Source organism: Palaemon carinicauda, chromosome 40 (genome assembly GCF_036898095.1).
Source record: "Palaemon carinicauda isolate YSFRI2023 chromosome 40, ASM3689809v2, whole genome shotgun sequence".
Lineage (NCBI taxonomy): Eukaryota > Metazoa > Arthropoda > Malacostraca > Decapoda > Palaemonidae > Palaemon > Palaemon carinicauda.
The window spans coordinates 32,069,001-32,085,717 of record NC_090764.1 but is presented as its reverse complement, the minus strand read 5'-3'; the positions used below and the strand labels follow the sequence as shown (position 1 = coordinate 32,085,717).

The 16,717-nt window shown below is 47.4% G+C and overlaps 1 long non-coding RNA gene across 4 annotated transcripts in view; it reads left to right on the top strand.

Moving 5' to 3' along the window:
* Positions 1–16,717, top strand: part of LOC137631612 (uncharacterized) — a 166,884-nt gene that overhangs the window by 21,495 nt on the left and 128,672 nt on the right. For all 4 annotated transcript variants that reach the window (XR_011041929.1, XR_011041930.1, XR_011041931.1 and 1 more), the window contains exon 2: positions 13,560–13,809. This is a non-coding gene — a long non-coding RNA (uncharacterized lncRNA). The remainder of the gene's footprint in view (positions 1–13,559; positions 13,810–16,717) is intronic.

Genomic DNA, 16,717 nt, shown 5'->3' with positions numbered 1-16,717 from the left:
CACTCATAGACTCTCCTCCTCGGAGGATCGCTACTGTTAAAGGTCAGCTTGCTAATCCACCGGCCCTCATGGGCGTTATCACGTAGACCTACCAGGACCTCAACCTTGTGCTGCAACGTAGTTCTTTGGACTTCGGTCCTGGACTCTAACACGGACCCTTTTTACGGTCCCCATCGGTGGATGCTCGCCCTTCCAAAGGGCACATCCCAGTTCCTGATCGTCCTGCCAGCTGACCTACCGATCTACCAGCGCAACCTTGTGCTGCATCTTAGTCCTTTGGACTTCAGTCCTGGACTCTTAACACGGACCTTTTTTACGGTCCCCATCGGTGGATGATCGCCCTTCCAAAGGGCACATCCTAGTTCATGATCGTCCTGCCAGCTGACCTACCGATCTACCAGCGCATACTTGCGCTGCAATGTAGTTCTTTGGACTTCGGTCCTGGACTATTAACGCAGACCTGCTTACGGTCCTCATCGGTGGATGTTCGCCCCCTTTTAAAATAGGGCACATCCCAGTTCCTGATCGTCCTGCCACTGGTCATGCTACCAGCTGACCTGCCAACTTACTAGCGCTACCTTCGCGCGTGAGTCTTCCGCGCCCGTGCCCGCACTCTCCAACAGTCTTGCGAGCGCCGACGATCTACCGCGCGGGTGCTGATGGTATCCCGCGCGTGCGCCAATAGTCTTCCGCGCCGACGAACTTCCACGCGAGGGTGGCATTGGTCTCCTGCGTGCGCCCGATGATTTTCCGCACACGCCAATAGTCTTGCGCGCACGGTTGCCTATTATGGTCTCTAGCGGGCGCCAATGCTCTTGCGCGCGCGCCAACAGTCTTCTGCTCGCGCACGCTGACGATCTTCTGAGCGGGTGCCGATGGTCTCCCATGCGCGCGCCAATGATTTAACAAGCGCGCAAGCGGCAATGCTCTTGCGCGGGTGCCTGGGGGCTTCCACGCGCGCACCAACAGTATTGCGCGCGTGTGCTCCGACTCTCTTCTGCTCGCGGATGCCGACGGTCTATTGCAGGCGCACCAACAGTCTTGCGGGCGCTTGAGCTCGCCAACAGTATACCGCGCACGCGAGCCGACGGCCTTACGCGCGTGCTTGCGCCGGGGTCGTGCGCGCTCCAATAATCTTGAGTGCGTGCACACATCCTTCCGTGCACGGACGCCGATGGTCTTTCACATGCGCGCGCCAACAGTCTCTACGTAGTACTCGCTCACTCGCCAATACACCCACCCTTGCGCAACCAATCACACGCTTCGGCACATTCTAGGGAGAATGCACAAAACTACACAGTGCCTTACTGCCCGCCAGCGCTCTTCCTCACTTTCCTGCGCCCTCCTGCGCAGTTACGGTCCCGGATCCAATGCGCCAGCTCTTGCCAAAGAGTCAAGGCTTGCAGATCCAATGCACCAGCTCTTGCCTAAGACCTAGCGCTTGCCTGCTCTCCAGGCAGATATTAAGCACCAGCATCATCCTGTGCCATCGTTCCAGTACTCTCCTACGCTCGCGCAATTTGTCAGTAATAAGGAATAAAACTTTGGACAGGTCATCATTGCCCCGTTCCTCCCCGTTAACACATAAACATTGCCACCGGGAAAAGAGGAATAAGGCTTCGCAAAAGGATTCAAGATCCTGAAGATTCCATCCTACAAAAGGAATCGAAACGGAGAATCCTTGGTCCCTGTCTCTTCGGAAGTTTCTTTTTCCTTGACAGACTACCGGCAGCAAACAGGGAAGCATCAACAGACTGATCTTTAGATCACCGATTGCTGATGGCTAGTTCACAGTTTACTGATCGCTAGGTCGCCAATCACCAGATCGCCAATTGCCAGCTCAATGCTGATCTTTGACCTCTAGTCCCTCCAATGACTAACGATCTCCAATTGCTAGGGTTTCCAATCACAGATTGCTAGTCAATAACCAGTCATCAGCTTGCTGATCACTAGATCCCCGATGGGCAGCTCATCTTTCTTCGATCATTAAACTCAGCTCGCTGATCTCTGGCTATCTTCAGCTTGCTCATCTCTGACTAACCAGGGGGGACCATAATCAGCTTGCTGATCTCGAATTCACCATCGGCTCACAGACCACCAATTCATTGGTCGTCGGCAATTTGCAAGTAGTTCGTGACTCGAACTTACTAGTTAACCGCTTCCTGTAGTTCTAGATCAGAAGGTATACAACATACTTCTCTCCACTGGCCGTTCGCCATCACACTAAAGTGATCGGCAAACGTTCGACAACCCTCATCAACGGCTTGCCGACAGGGAACTACTTCGGAGCACACTCCAACTGCACAGTAACCACGATACTCAACGGTTAACCATTGATTAACATTCGCTAGATTGATTCTATTCTAAGGAATAGCATCAATCCCATCAGGGCGCATGGTAAGGCTAAGCGTTGCCTTCCTTCTGTTAGTTAATGAAATTCTCTCGGAGAAGAATTCTTACACTGGGTATCGCGCCTGATACTTTATGACACGAGTCAAGACTTCAGCGTCGACAATCTTCCATGCAAAAGGATCAGCAAGGAGCTGTCCCTTTGAGTTGATGTCCAACCCATGTTGGAGTTCGATCAAGGAAGACCTCGGGTCTTCATTTGCACTCTGGACCTAAAGGACACATACTCCCAGGTCCAAACCATCCATCTAGGAAGGTTGGAAGATTCAGTCTAGACAAACAAGAAACACCAGTTCAAGGCACTGTGCTTCAGTCTTTCCACTACACCCATCCTGGTCTCACAGGATCGGCTTCTGTCTCCTCTCTCTCGGGACGACTGACTGACCTTAGTAGACTTGGGAGGAGCTTATGTGAGAGAAGATAGAGGGAGGCAGAGCATTGGATGGCGAGTTAAGGTGGAGAGAAGAGGTTTGGAGGTAAAAGATGCCTTTGATAGAAGGCATTGGAGAGGGCGCATCATGCAACCAACCGCTTAATGTAGGAATAACAGTTGGGAAGTGGGAAACTTGGGTTTTTGGGTGCGGAAATGGCCAAAATAGTGATCTGTAGCGATGGTAATATTCAGAAATGCGAAATAAACAGGGGTAACCAGTTTGAAAAATACATGGTTCATGTAAGTGGCTGAAAATTAAAGTATAAATATTGATTACAGTATTCATTTTGTCCATGTAACGTTACATCGCTGCTCCTATGTTCTGGCAAGCAGTAATAGTTGAGCTGCACACGCAAGCACTGTGGGTCGTTATTTTGGGGATACTTTTTACTTTTACACGAGTAGTGATAGCTATACACTGAATGAAGTGTTTTCATCATACAGTAATCAATTGTTGACCTTGAAGTTGCACTAAATTTCGAAATATTCTAATTCTTTCTTGGAGATGTCATCTGGTTATCAGTATAGAAGCAATGAACGGAAAATGATAAATTTTGCAATGAGGAGGAATCTTACAAGGATCCTTTTACCGGTCTTTGTGATGGTGGTGAAGCTGAAACCGAAGGTAGGGTAGAAAAAAATGCCTGTTGTAGAATAACATCCGGGATCTAGTGCATAAATATTTGGAAGCTCGTAATTAGTTAAGAAAAAACCATGTAATAAGTTGTAGAAAAACGGAATAGCTGGCAAATGCATGAACAATAACTTGCCATCACTCCCAAATGTAAAAAATGGTTAGTGAAATAACCTTCACATTTTAATTGACCAATACGCAAGTTGTTATGCCTCAGCCCCCATTAAACATATAGTGAACAATGCCAAATTAGCCAGCCCTTGTCCATAACTAATAACAAATTCCAGTTTGTTCCGTAACTGAAATACAAACCACGCTATTTACATGGGGTAATTACTTCGGCGTAGCTGAATGACGAGCCATAAAAGTTTTAACGAGGGTTTACTACCCTGCCGCTAGTTAGCGGGGGGGTAGGGAGGGGTAGCTAGCTACCCCCCCCTCACACACACACACACACACACACACACACACACACACACACACGCACACACACACTGGTGAATGCTTCACTTTACTTTTGGCTTGGGCAGAGAACAGACCTGTCTGCTCTCTCCCTCGCATTGACTGCCATATTCAATCTGTTTTTGCTTTTTCTTTTCCAGTGTGTTTGAAGTTGGCCTCTACTACTATGCATACTTGCCCTGGACTTCCCGGCCGCCCTTTTGGGACCTTTATGTCGGCGGTCGACACCGATCCCCACACCTTATGTCCTCACTGTAGGGGCCAGCGGTGTGATAGTGGTAATGTTTGTATAGAATGTAGGGAGTGGTCTACCTCCCAGTGGGAGAGGTTTGCCTGGCGCCGGAAGAAAGTCTAAAAGGGATCTTTCTTCCTCAGAGGCTTCTTTGAAGAGAAAATTCCAGGACGACTACTTCCGTAGCCCTTTCCTCCTCCGAAGCTCACCCTTGAGCGGTCTCTTCCGAGAGGCCGGCGAATGGTAGCGTAGACCGTACTGCTGTTGACCGATCCCGGGGTGCGGGAGAGGTTGTCGCCTCCCATAGCGAGGCGGCGGCTTCTCCTCCCCCAGAGGAGGATTTGAATGTGTAATCGTGATTTATTACAGCTTTGGGCTTCCTTGGGGCTGCTGGGTTCACCCTACAAGGAAGCCCTGTTTGACATGATCAAACTTAGTGCAGCTGTCAAACAATTGCCAACTACAGCAGGGATAGATTCTCTCTGTGGTTGACGTTGTTGTGACGGAGACATCTCGTGGGTCTAGTCAAATCCCCGTTCCTGTTGCTGAGGTAGCTGATGGCTTAGATTCCCCCTCCGAACACCTTTTGAGGGAGGATCTAAGTCCCACGGTCACTCCTGCTGGTGATTCTCCCCCTAGGAGGAGTTCACTTCCAGGGACTCCTCTGCGGAGGCCCCTTGATGGTCAGCCTGCTTATCCCACGGCCCCTCGTGGGCGTATAAGGAGGAAGGCTCGTCCTCCCCTTCGCCGTAGAGGCCTGCCTTCCCCTCACAAGGGAGTTAGGAGGCGCCTCTTCGGCTCGTCGTCAACACAGTCCTCTGCGGAGGAGACGACTCGCCGTTCGCCGATCCTGCCAGCTACCACCTTAGACCTCTCCGGGGATCGTTCGCGATCCCCTTCGGATGATGGTCGTCCTTTGGGACACAGTGACCAGTCTCCCTGCTGAGTTGCCGTCACCCTTCGATGTTGCGCGCCACATGATCCTGCCACTGCGCAGGCACCGGTCCCTTCGGGGCTTAAGGACCTTGAGCGCTAAACCGCGCCTCTTGCCCTCAAGCGCCAGGTTCTTTCTGCGCGCCCTCCTGCTGCTGCCGGTGTTCCTGTCTTAGCGCCACAGCGCTCACCTGCGCGCATGCCCACCCCTGTTCCTGCTAAGCGCCAGGGTCCCCCTGCGCGCCCATATCCTTCTGTGCCCCGGCGCCCTCCAGCAGTTCCTGTTGCAGCGCGCCAGGGCCCACCTGCGCCCCAGCGTTCCCCAGTTCCTGCCTCGTCGCGCGCAGTTAAAGAGGTTCCTACGCTAGCCCACAGGCGCTCACAGGTTCCTCTGGACTCGCAGCGCCCGTCTGGAGTTACGCTCAGTTCCAGTCCCAGCGCTCACGTGCTCGCCAACGCGCCAGCGCGCTTCTACATCGCAGCGTGCCACCCAGCAGGCGCCTAAGCTAGCGCACGGACGCTCGCAGGCACCCCAGGTCTCTCCTTCCAGACCACGCGATCCTGCACGCGTTCCAACCGCGCGCGACGCTCCGGTTGCACGCCCAGTTCCAGTTGTCAAGGCGCCCCATGCAACCCTCCAGCGCACACCTGTGCGCCCTCATCCAACCGCGCGTCCTGCTCGCCCACCGCAGCAGCGCACACCAGTGCGTCCACATCCTGATGCGCGCCCACGATCACCTGCGTGCCCGCAGGCTAGTATGCCTGTCCTTTCGGACCAGCGCCTACTTACGCGCCAACGTGCCATCCCTTCCTCGTGCTATCCTGAACCGGCGCTCTCGCGCCCTCGCCCGGTTCTCTCCGGATACGCTCTCAGGCGCCCCTATCCTCTCGTGCCCTCCAGTGCCGCATCAGGATGCTGCGCGTCCTCGCATCCGGCCGCCTCCCGTTCCGGCTCCTGCGCGCCACACGCCCTCGCCATCTCCTGCCCGCTCCCATGCGCCCACTCCAGCTCCTGCGCGCCCACGCTCCCGCACCGTCTCCTGCGCACCATCGCTCCCATGCGCCTGTGACCTCGCCACCGCACCCTCGCGCCCGCTCCACCACCCCCTCTCGCCCACGCTGCTGCACGCTCGACATTCCTGTGTCACGCGATCCTGACCAGGACCCATCACGCGACCTCCAGTGCGGGTGTCGCCAGGCGGATAGGTCTTAGTCTCGTTCCCCTCCCCGCAAGCGCAGACCAGTGGCGCTCGCCGGAGGAGGGGCGGTTCCCGGACAGGTCTAAGGACTCTTTCTTTCTCTCCAGCTTCGCAGGCGAACCCACATTTGTTGACTCCTCCAAGGGATCGAACGATCTTCCCTCCAGAAGGAGTGTCCGACAGCGCGACTGTCAGCCAGCAGTCCTGGTTCGGTACCCTGGTCAGAGCTCTTGTGCAGGCGATGAAGCCCGCCCTCTCTTACATGGGTCAAATCATTGGCAGCTTCCTCCCCTCTGAAGAGGAAGAGAGGAGTCTCTCCCTTGGAAACACCTCCAAGGCCTATTTTGTCTCCGCAGATCCTTGCGCAAGGCGCCTTCCCCCCCCCCCAGACTTTCTCTCCCTCCCCTGCGCATGAGGATCACCCATCCTCAGGAGAGTCGGATGAGTCGGAACGTTCCCCCATCGCACCAATGGGGAAAGCTCCGCCTCTCCCTGAGAAGTCTTCTCGTCCAGGGGTGGAAAAGAGCCTGCACCCATCGTTACTCGAGTCCTGTATCCCGCCCAGGAGGGAACCGAAGGACTCTTAAGACGATCCCTAAATCGTCAACATGGATCAGGCAGGAGCCATCTAGACCTTCCGAGGATGTCCACGTGTCTCCCCAGGAAGAGCCACTGGGGACGGGAGACTTCGCTGCCAGTCCTTCAGGAGGAGAGCACCAAGAGTCAGAACACTCATTCTGGCAAGTCCTGACCCTCGTGAGGAACCTCAACGGGATCCCAGACCCTGAGATTCCTCCTCGTGAAGGGAAGGACACTGTCTTGGACCGCGTCTATGGCACCCAGAAACCCTCTAAGGCCAGTGCAGCTTTGCCCTGGTCTCAGGGGATGAAGAGTGCCAGGGACAAGGTCGAGGACCAGCTCTCTGAGCTTGCCTCCTACAGCAGATCCAGCGCTGGTAACAAGCTCCTCATTCCTCCTTGAGTCCATCAGAGGTGGTACTTTGAGATCCTTGGAGTCTTGTTTGGGTCTTCCGATTCATCACTCCGTGGAAGAACTCACCGGGGGAGTCCCTCTAGAGAGAGACTCCAACCGGCACGTGTCCTACTCAGCTACTGAGATTATAAGCCAGGAAAAGGTCACTAAGTGTGCCATGCAGGCAACTTCGTGGCTTGACAACTGGCTGGGGTCTCTGGGCATCCTGGTGCGGTCTGAGGACCTCTCCAAAGAAAGCACCGGGAAGGCACTGGAGACTTTCTTACTCTCAGGCACGCGGACCATTGAGTTTCTAGCCCACCAAGTCTCGAGCTTGTGGGCCAATACGATTCTCAAACGTCGGGACGCTGTAGCTGAGAGGTTCCACCAGAGGGTTCCCAGTTCGGAGGTTAGCAGGCTCAGACACTCTTCCGTGTTTGGTAAGAGTGAGTTTGAACCTAAGGACGTGGAGCTTACCGCTGAGAGGTGGAGGAAGTCCAACCAGGATTCCCTCATCCATAGGGCCCTGACATCGAGGCCCTACAAACCTCCAGCGGCGCAACAGCCCCGTCTAGCTAAGGACACGGAGAAGACCACTGCAGCGAAGCCGAAGGTGTCTAAGCCCTTTCCTGCCAAGGGCAGAAGGAGCAAGAAGTCCTCCAGTGTTGGCAGTCCCCCTGCATGTCCACCAGTGGGGGGATGCCTACAAAGTTGCGCGACAAGGTGGCAGCAACTCGGGGCAGATGCCTGGACTTTTTCTGTGATCGCTCTGGGTTATCGCGTCCCGTTCACAGCCTCCCCTGACAGCGAATCCAGTGTCGTTGAGCTCTCTTACCATGGGATCGGCAAGAGGGCAAGCCCTTTGGGCAGAAGTCCAGACCATGTTGAAGGACGCTCTCCAGGAGATTGTAGACGGGTCCCAAGGCTTCTAGAGTCGACTTTTTCTTGTGAGAAAGGAGTCTGGAGGCTGGAGACCAGTCATCAACCTCTTAACCCTGAACAGGTTTGTCAAGCAGACTCCGTTCAGTATGGAGACGGCAGACACGGTCACTCGCAGTGAGACCACAAGACTTCATGTGTACACTGGACCTGAAGGACGCGTACTTCCAGATCCCAGTCCATCCGTCTTCAAGGAAGTACCTAAGATTTTGCCTAGACAACAAGATCTACCAGTTCAAGGTGCTGTGTTTCGGTCTCTCCACAGCCCCTCAGGTGTTCACCAGTGTGTTCACCCTCATCTCTTCGTGGGATCACAGGATCGGCATCCGTCTCCTTCCTTATCTGGACGACTGGCTAATCGTAGCGGACTCTGAGGCAACCCTTCTTCGCCACCAAGACAAGCTCCTTGAAGTTTGCCAGGATCTAGGGATCATCGTAAATCTCGAAGTCCTCTCTGCAGCCCTCTCAGAAACTGGTATATCTAGGCATGGTCATAGACACCAATCTCCACAAAACCTTCCCATCAGACAACAGGATAGCAAGGCTGAGGAAAGTCGCGAGACCTTTCCTCAATCGAGAAGAACTCCCAACCCAATCGTGGCTACGTCTCCTCGGCCACCTCTCCTCCCTGGCCCGTCTCGTTCCCAACGGTCGCCTCAGAATGAGATCCCTCCAGTGGCGACTCAAGTCCCGGTGGATTCAAGGTCACGATTCCCCCGACTCTTTGATCCCTATGGGTCCTGCGGAACGGACGGACCTCCATTGGTGGGTGGCGGACAAGAACCTACGAAAGGGGGTGGATCTTCTCGTCCTTCCCCCGGATTTGATGTTGTTCTCTGACGCATCAAAGAAAGGGTGGGCGGCCCACGTTCTGAACCACAGGACCTCAGGCCTGTGGTCAGAATCAGAAAAGTACCTTCACATAAACCTGCTAGAAATGAAGGCAGTGTTCCTGGCACTTCAGAAGTTCCACCAGGTCCTGGCGGGCCACTCTGTGGTGGTGATGAGTGACAACACCATGGTGGTGGCTTATATCAACAAGCAGAGAGGTACCTTTCCGGAACAGCTATCCCATCTTGCAGTAGAGATCCTGAGATGGTCCGAAGTCCACTCTATCTCGCTAGCGGCTCGCTTCATTCCAGGCAAAAGGAATGTGCTCGCCTACAGTCTGAGCAGAGCGACGCAGATAGTGAGTACCGAGTGGTCTTTGGATCCTCAGGTAGCCAACAAAGTCCTGACTTTGTGGGGTTCCCAGACGGTGGATCTGTTCGCTACAGCGCTGAATTTCAAGCTCCCGCTGTACTGCTCCCCGGTCCCGGACCCTAAGGCTCTGGCAGGATGCCTTCCAACAACGGTGGGACAACGTCGATGTGTACGCCTTTCCCCCCGTTCTGTCTGATGAGGAGGGTGCTCAACAAGACCAGAATATCGGTCAATCTTTCAATGACCCTGATAGCTCCGCTATGGCATCACGCAGAATGGTTCCCGGACCTTCTGCAACTCCTCATGGAGGTTCCGAGAGAACTCCCTCCACGTCACGAGCTACTCAAACAACCACACTCCAACATCTTCCACAAAGCTGTAGCTTCACTTCGACCTCACGCCTGGAGACTATCCAGCATCTCCTCACAGAGAGAGGATTTTCGCAACAAGTTGCGAACAGGATGTCTGGTCACATGCGCAAGTCATCCACAGGGGTCTACCAGGCGAAGTGGCGAGTCTTCTGTGGTTGGTGTCGTGGAAGGGGTATCTCTCCCCTCGATGCCAATAGCGGAGTTCCTCGTGTATTTGCGGGAGGAAATGCGCCTTTCAGTCTCGGCAGTGAAAGGGTATCGCTCGGCCTTAAGTCTTGCCTTCAGGCTTAAAGGAATGGACATTTCTTCCTCGCTGGAACTTTCCCTTCTCATACTGAGTTATGAACTTGCCTGCCCTCAGTTGGAAGTGAGACCTCCTCCATGAAACGTGGTTTAGAGTTCTCAGGTCTCTTAAGAGACCTCCCTACGAACCATTACGCCAGGCTTCAGATCGCCACCTTACCTGGAAGACTGTTTTCCTGCTAGCTTTGGCCTCGGCCAAGAGAGTCAGTGAGCTACGTGGTCTCTCGTACGACATCGCCCATTCAAGGGGATGGGGGGAGGTAACGTTCAGCTTCGTCCCAGAGTTTGTTGCCAAGACTCTGAATCCGGGGGTGCCGGACCCTAGGTTCGACTTTCCAGGTTTCGAGTCTCCGTTCTGTAACAGATGACCCAGGCCATCTCCTACTGTGCCTAGTGAGGAGTCTGAGGTTGTATCTCAAAAGAGCAGCTGCAGTTCGTCCCCAGGTGCGAGCCCTGTTCGTGAGCACTGGGAAGACGAAGAGGAGGGTCACCAGGAATACCATATCGGCCTGGATTCGCAAGGTGATACATCTGGCCTTGAATCCTGACCCCCCTCCGTCACGTCGCCCTAGAGCGCATGATGTCAGGGGCATAGCTACGTCCCTGGCCTTCAAGAAAAATTATTCAGTGACGCAGGTCCTTCAAGCTGGGGTGTGGAAGCGTCAGACCACCTTCACGGCCCACTACCTGCAAGACGTGACACACAGGAGGCTCGATACGTTCTCTATCGGCCCTGTGGTGGCTGCACAACAGCTGGTCTAACCTCAGGCTCCTTAATGGACAAGTAGCAGAAGGTTGAGGGCATTGTTACCCTGTTTTAGTCTGCGTGAATGAAAAGATCTGTCCGGCCCTTCTTTTCTTCATCCTTCCTCCCTTGGAGAAAGCAGCATCCTGGGTTCTCTGCACAGCTGACCTCGAACCTCTGCAGGTAAGCCATGCTCCCTTGTGTTCCTAGTATTAAATGTAATACTGTCATGTCCCCATACCCTGACAAGGTGGTATTGGGGGAGTCCTAGCCTAGATTTCCATCTGAAGAACTCCAGGTCAACTTCCTAGGACGAGTCACTTCTCACCTTCACACACAGCTTATGTAGGCTGCAGCAGTTTCACAGCATGCCAGCGAGGAGCAGGGACCCCTTATTTCTGGAGTACTTACACACTCGAATTTGGGGTCCCCGGGCAAGCCAAAGCCAGTATGGCAGGGACTTGCCTCCCTTCCTAAGGGTTGAGTCACCCCATGTAAATAGCGTGGTTTGTATTCAGTTACGGAACAAATGACAAATTCATAGATGATTTGTGTTTTTCCTAACTATACAAACCTTAGCTATTTACACACATTTGCCCGCCAGCCTTGTCCCCCAGGATAAGTCCTACCTCTAAGCAAAGTGAAAGGTATATTCTAAGGTATTCAAATGTAATCGATGATATCTAGTGCAAACCCTAGCTTTTCATTTATGGTAGACCCACCAAACTTCGAAACTAATGAATTCCTGCAGGGATCTTCATCAAAAATTTTAAAAACACCTTAAATATTTATTTTCTACAAACCATTTATTGTACTATCCTATAATTTTAGCTTTGCACTGTTCTTGTTTTGAATGGTTTTGATATACTGTACAATACATGGTACCTGGAATTAAAATTTGTAGTTGGGGCAAATTCTCCACCATATTTGAAACCTTACTACAGTACTTGCAAAACAGTCTAGAACTGTAGAAGTTGAATCTGAAGAATTGTAGTTTAGTTTAGGATGATTCAATTATTGAATGGTGACTCAGTTTACATGGGTTATAAAATCTCATTTCTCCATGGAAATACTGTAACGTAAACAGGGATGCTATTTCAATCTTGTTTTTGTATGGTGACTAGGGAATTTTGTATATGTAGCTTACCAATTAAAGATACAGTCACCTAACCTAACCTTGGTTGGAATGCCATGTCTTTGTCTACCTAGGAAGTTTATGCCCTCCCTGTGTCCTCCGTTTACTCTTCATTATCACCAAAAGAATAATACTTGGTGTATGAAGTTGGTTGGGACAGCCATAAGTTTTTTAAATACTTGTCAAATCAAATTTTCTGTATGGGGAAAATGATTTTGTCTAAAAATATACGAAATGAATTTAGTTTTAATGTGTTAATGTTACTTTAGGAGTTAAACTGGTTGGGAAGAAAACTTGGTTGTCTTAGTCTTAGGGTAAGCGAAGGATACGCCAGTCTAAAGGGACGGGCAATAGGTTAGTAGGTAAGCATATGGCTTCTAGGTTAGGTAGTATTCTTGAGAAACCTATGAACAATTATAGTTTTAAGTGAAGTACAGGGGAACAGGCCAATAAGTAGTCTTAATTTGGAGTATCAACGTACTGTACTGGTAAATATGCCTAAGTAAAAAAGTTTTCTTAGTATAATTGACATTGCTATGAAAGATTACACTTTCTGTGCACCCGGAGCTCTTGGGCACACTAAGTTCCAGCATTGTAGGTTTTTCATAACTATTACTGAGTTTAGATCATGGTAACTAATTCTTGAATTACGATGACAGAGTTTTGATGATGACTGGCAGAAACCAAAAATTCATTTAAGTAAATTAACTGATACACTGTATATTTAAAGGTGTTTTGAACTTTATTAATGATAATACTTAGCGCAAACCCATAGCTTTTCATTTATGATTGTCAATTCATCATACCTTGAAATATGGATTTCTACTAGGAATCATTTATCTAAAACATTCTCGCCCCAAAATACACTAAAGGTTTTTTCTCAAACATTTTATTGCTCTCTTCTATAATTTCCCCAAAACTGTTCGGGTACTTGAATGATTAGAAGCCAAATGAATTTTTGTTCTGGCTCTTACATTTTCATGAATACAGTAATTGTGAATTCTTGTTTATCAGTCAGTATGAGCTTTGGTGTTATTACTGTATATAGTACAATATTAGTACAGTAAAGACATTGGAACTCATAATCAAGTACCTCTCCAGATACAATATTTTGAACCCCATATCCAATGGCAGCTTAGGCTATAGATGCACCAACTGCAGCACCCCCTACTTTTAATACCAATAACATTCAATAAAAGTTTTTTTCTTTTCTTTCTTTATACTTATTCAATATATATTTCCAAGCTTGATGTCAGTAGACATCTCTGTTTATTAAAAAAAAATGAAAAATCTGGATGGAATTGAGAACTAAATAATTCCAGCTGGTTGATGTTTGGCTATTGTGCGCATGTGCACTTACGATCCTGCACGCAAGGCTGAGAAGTAGCGAGAGCCCTACCACTCCTGAAGTGCTGACCTTGCCGTGTTGGTGGATGGTAGCTATCTCTTTTTTTACTCCAAGCATATTGTGCTAGAAAACTGTGCCATATTCCTGAATGTGGTGGTGTAGATTTAATTTATTGACCACCTTCTAGTAATTTTAATGAATTAAATTTTTCTGTTTTACAAATTTTTTTTTCTCTTTACAGTTCCCATGACTACATCAAAGGTTGAATGTTGCCTTTCAGCACTGAAAACAAAAAAACTTTTCTGAGAAGCACTGAGAATTCAGAAAGACTAAATGCGCTTGCAGTGTCTTCAATGAAGAGAAATTTCCTTGGTTGTCATCCAGAGATCAAGGAAAAAATTATTGATCTTTTTGCACAAATCAAAACAAGAAGAATGGATTCAATTCTTTGTTGAATGGATCAAGCTTGAACAGTAACAATTTAAGTGGTGGTAAGTAAAAAAGAATATTCGATCTTCTTCTTTTTAAGATTCTATGAAGTTTCTGAATGTTTTCTCTTGAACAATATTAAAAAGTCGCCACTGCCCATATCCTATTGTCAGCAGCCACTCGTAATATAGTTACAGATTTTAATTAAATATTCATATTTTGCTCACTTTTTTAATCTGAGACCTGGCAAGAAAAGCTCCATTTAGTGCAGAAAAATTTAGATTCGTGGTATCTTCGTCGTAAGTACTTGTTTGAACAGATTCCCAAGTTCCAATGTATTACCTTCATAACCTGTAGCATTTGTTATCAATATTGTTGCATGCAATGTAAAAATGGTCTTATTTCAGTTGTGTGAATCATGTTAGAATGAGGCAAACTTCTTGTTCCTACACAATACAAATATATTCAACCATTAAGGCTTGGATCACCCTCTGGGAACTAATTATTTTTCCAAAATCTTACTTGAGTTTTTCATGAATTTATACACCATAACTATACAAGCATATACAGCTCAGTTTATTTTGAACCTTCCGCGGCCATATTTGTTGGTCAAGGAGGTTAAATATGATATGGATGTAACCGTGGTGTAACCTTTTTAGCAGACTGAGCGCTAGAATAAACCTTATGCGATCTGAAGTACTGTTTATTTCTGCATGTTTTTACAGTATTTTATTTTCATCTCATGCCTGAAAATCTAGTGATAATGACATATGTAGACCCCTTCAATCACTTAAGGCTGCGGGAGAAACTTGTTTAGTAGTGTTTATTTCTGCTTGTTTTTACAGTATTTTATTTTCATCTCGTGCCTGAAAATCTAGTGATAATGACATCTGTAGACCCTTTCATTCACTCAAGGCTGTGAGAGACACCTATCTAGAATGTCGCATGCAAGAATATCACAATTCATGATGTCAATAACTGAAGTATGGTGTAATAAAAAGTTCATGCATGTTACTGAAAATTTTGAAATGCGATTACTGAAAACAACTTTTTTTTTTTTTCGGTTCAAATAATTGCCAACATTGGAAAAATTATTTATTTTTGAAACTATAAATGTTAATGTAAGTTTTGCATTTCTTGTGTAATGAAGGTGTTCTATATAAAGTGATAAATATTGCTCAAGAGAATTTGATTAAAAAAAAACGCAGAATTCGGCGTGACGTCACGGCTATCAATCTATTTAGCTATTCATAGCTTCATCTGTTTGAGCTTTTGGGAAAAACTAAATTACACTGTTTAAATGGTATATGAGTAATCGCATGCATAAAAAGGGATTCTTAAATAAAAAATTAAGAAGACCACTCGCGTGTGATGACGGACATACATACTGATTGACAGATGGACAGAACATACATATTGAGTTCTTATGCTTATATAGTGTTGGCAATGGTAACACAACTGTTCCCTGAAAATATCTAGTTACTCAGTTAAGTACAGTAGTTTTCATTTTTGTTTGGAGGTGACCTGGGCCTAAATAGGAGTACAGTAACTGTATGACCTTGACAAAGCTGATATGTACATTTTGCTTTTTAACGATGTAAACACAGCTGGGTGGTAGCAAAGAGGTAGCGCTTGTTTTCAGTGTCTTTGCCGGAAATACGTCACCAGACATACGATAGTATGAACTTGACTTATATTTCAACTTTTCTTAATATATTTATTGTAAAATGGATACTGTATATAATCAATAAAAGAAAATACTGAATTAATGAGATTTTAAATTTTATGCACAAAAAAAATTAGAATATTTCTAAGGAAATAGTGTACTTTTTCAGACAGACGTAACGTCAAGGTGATAGTGGTCGTAAATTGATCAGTTTTAAGTCGACCACTACCTGTATTACAGGACTATACTGAATGCAGTTGTTTGATGTAGGTGCTGTATAGTAATTAAATTATAATGAAGAATTGAAACATCATAAATGTTGCCATTAAGCATCTATTTATTGATTTGGTTACCTATTAAATGTAAAATAAAAGTAAGGTTGGCCTATAGTTTTCATTGTAAGCTTTTTCATCATTTACAATTTGGAGATATAGTAGTAAGTAATGGCTCATAACATACTGGTACTGTTTATGGTGAAGCATATTTTTTTTTTTATATTAAGAGATGCAACTCAAGTTTTAATGGGCACCCAGACACCTGACCCCTTTCTAAAACTATAGTGTTATATTATTCATATATTGTTAAAAAAGAAAAAAAAAATACCAGTATAATTGTATTTATTTTTGTGTGGAAACAAACTTAGTCATTTATATGGGCTTACTCCCAAGTCATTTTGCAACAACCAGAAAGAAAATTGCCTAACTGGCAACAATATGGTTACCAACCTTCCCCATGCTGGGTACAGTGGAACCTCTACATACGAATTTAATCCGTTCCAGAACCAACTTCGGATGTAGAAATTGATCGGATGTCGAAACGAATTTTCCCATAAGAATACATTGAAATAGGGTTAATCCGTGGTTGAGCCCAAAAACCTATGATAACTTCTTAATAAACTACTACACATAATTTTCCCATGAGAATAATGAACACTAAATTAGATAATAGACATGTAAATAAGAAGAATAGACATGTAAATAAGAAGAATTAGCAAAAAATGATAAATAAGAAACGGGTTTTTAGCGTCACTTTACCTTAGAAACTCCAGCGCAGGTGTTGTTCGTCTTCGCTACGCAGAGAGGAGAGAGGAGACGGACGGACGGCGAGGAGGTAGAGAGGTTAACTACGATAAACGTAACACTACCGTAACTTATTCTAACTTACACTAAGTGAACTTTAACATAACTTAGCTTATTTTTTTTTTATTTTTATATTTTATATTTTTTTTTACATTTTCTTTTTCTTTTTGATGATTACGTAATTTTAATCACTATCACTTACATTTAAAATTGACTGAATTTCTT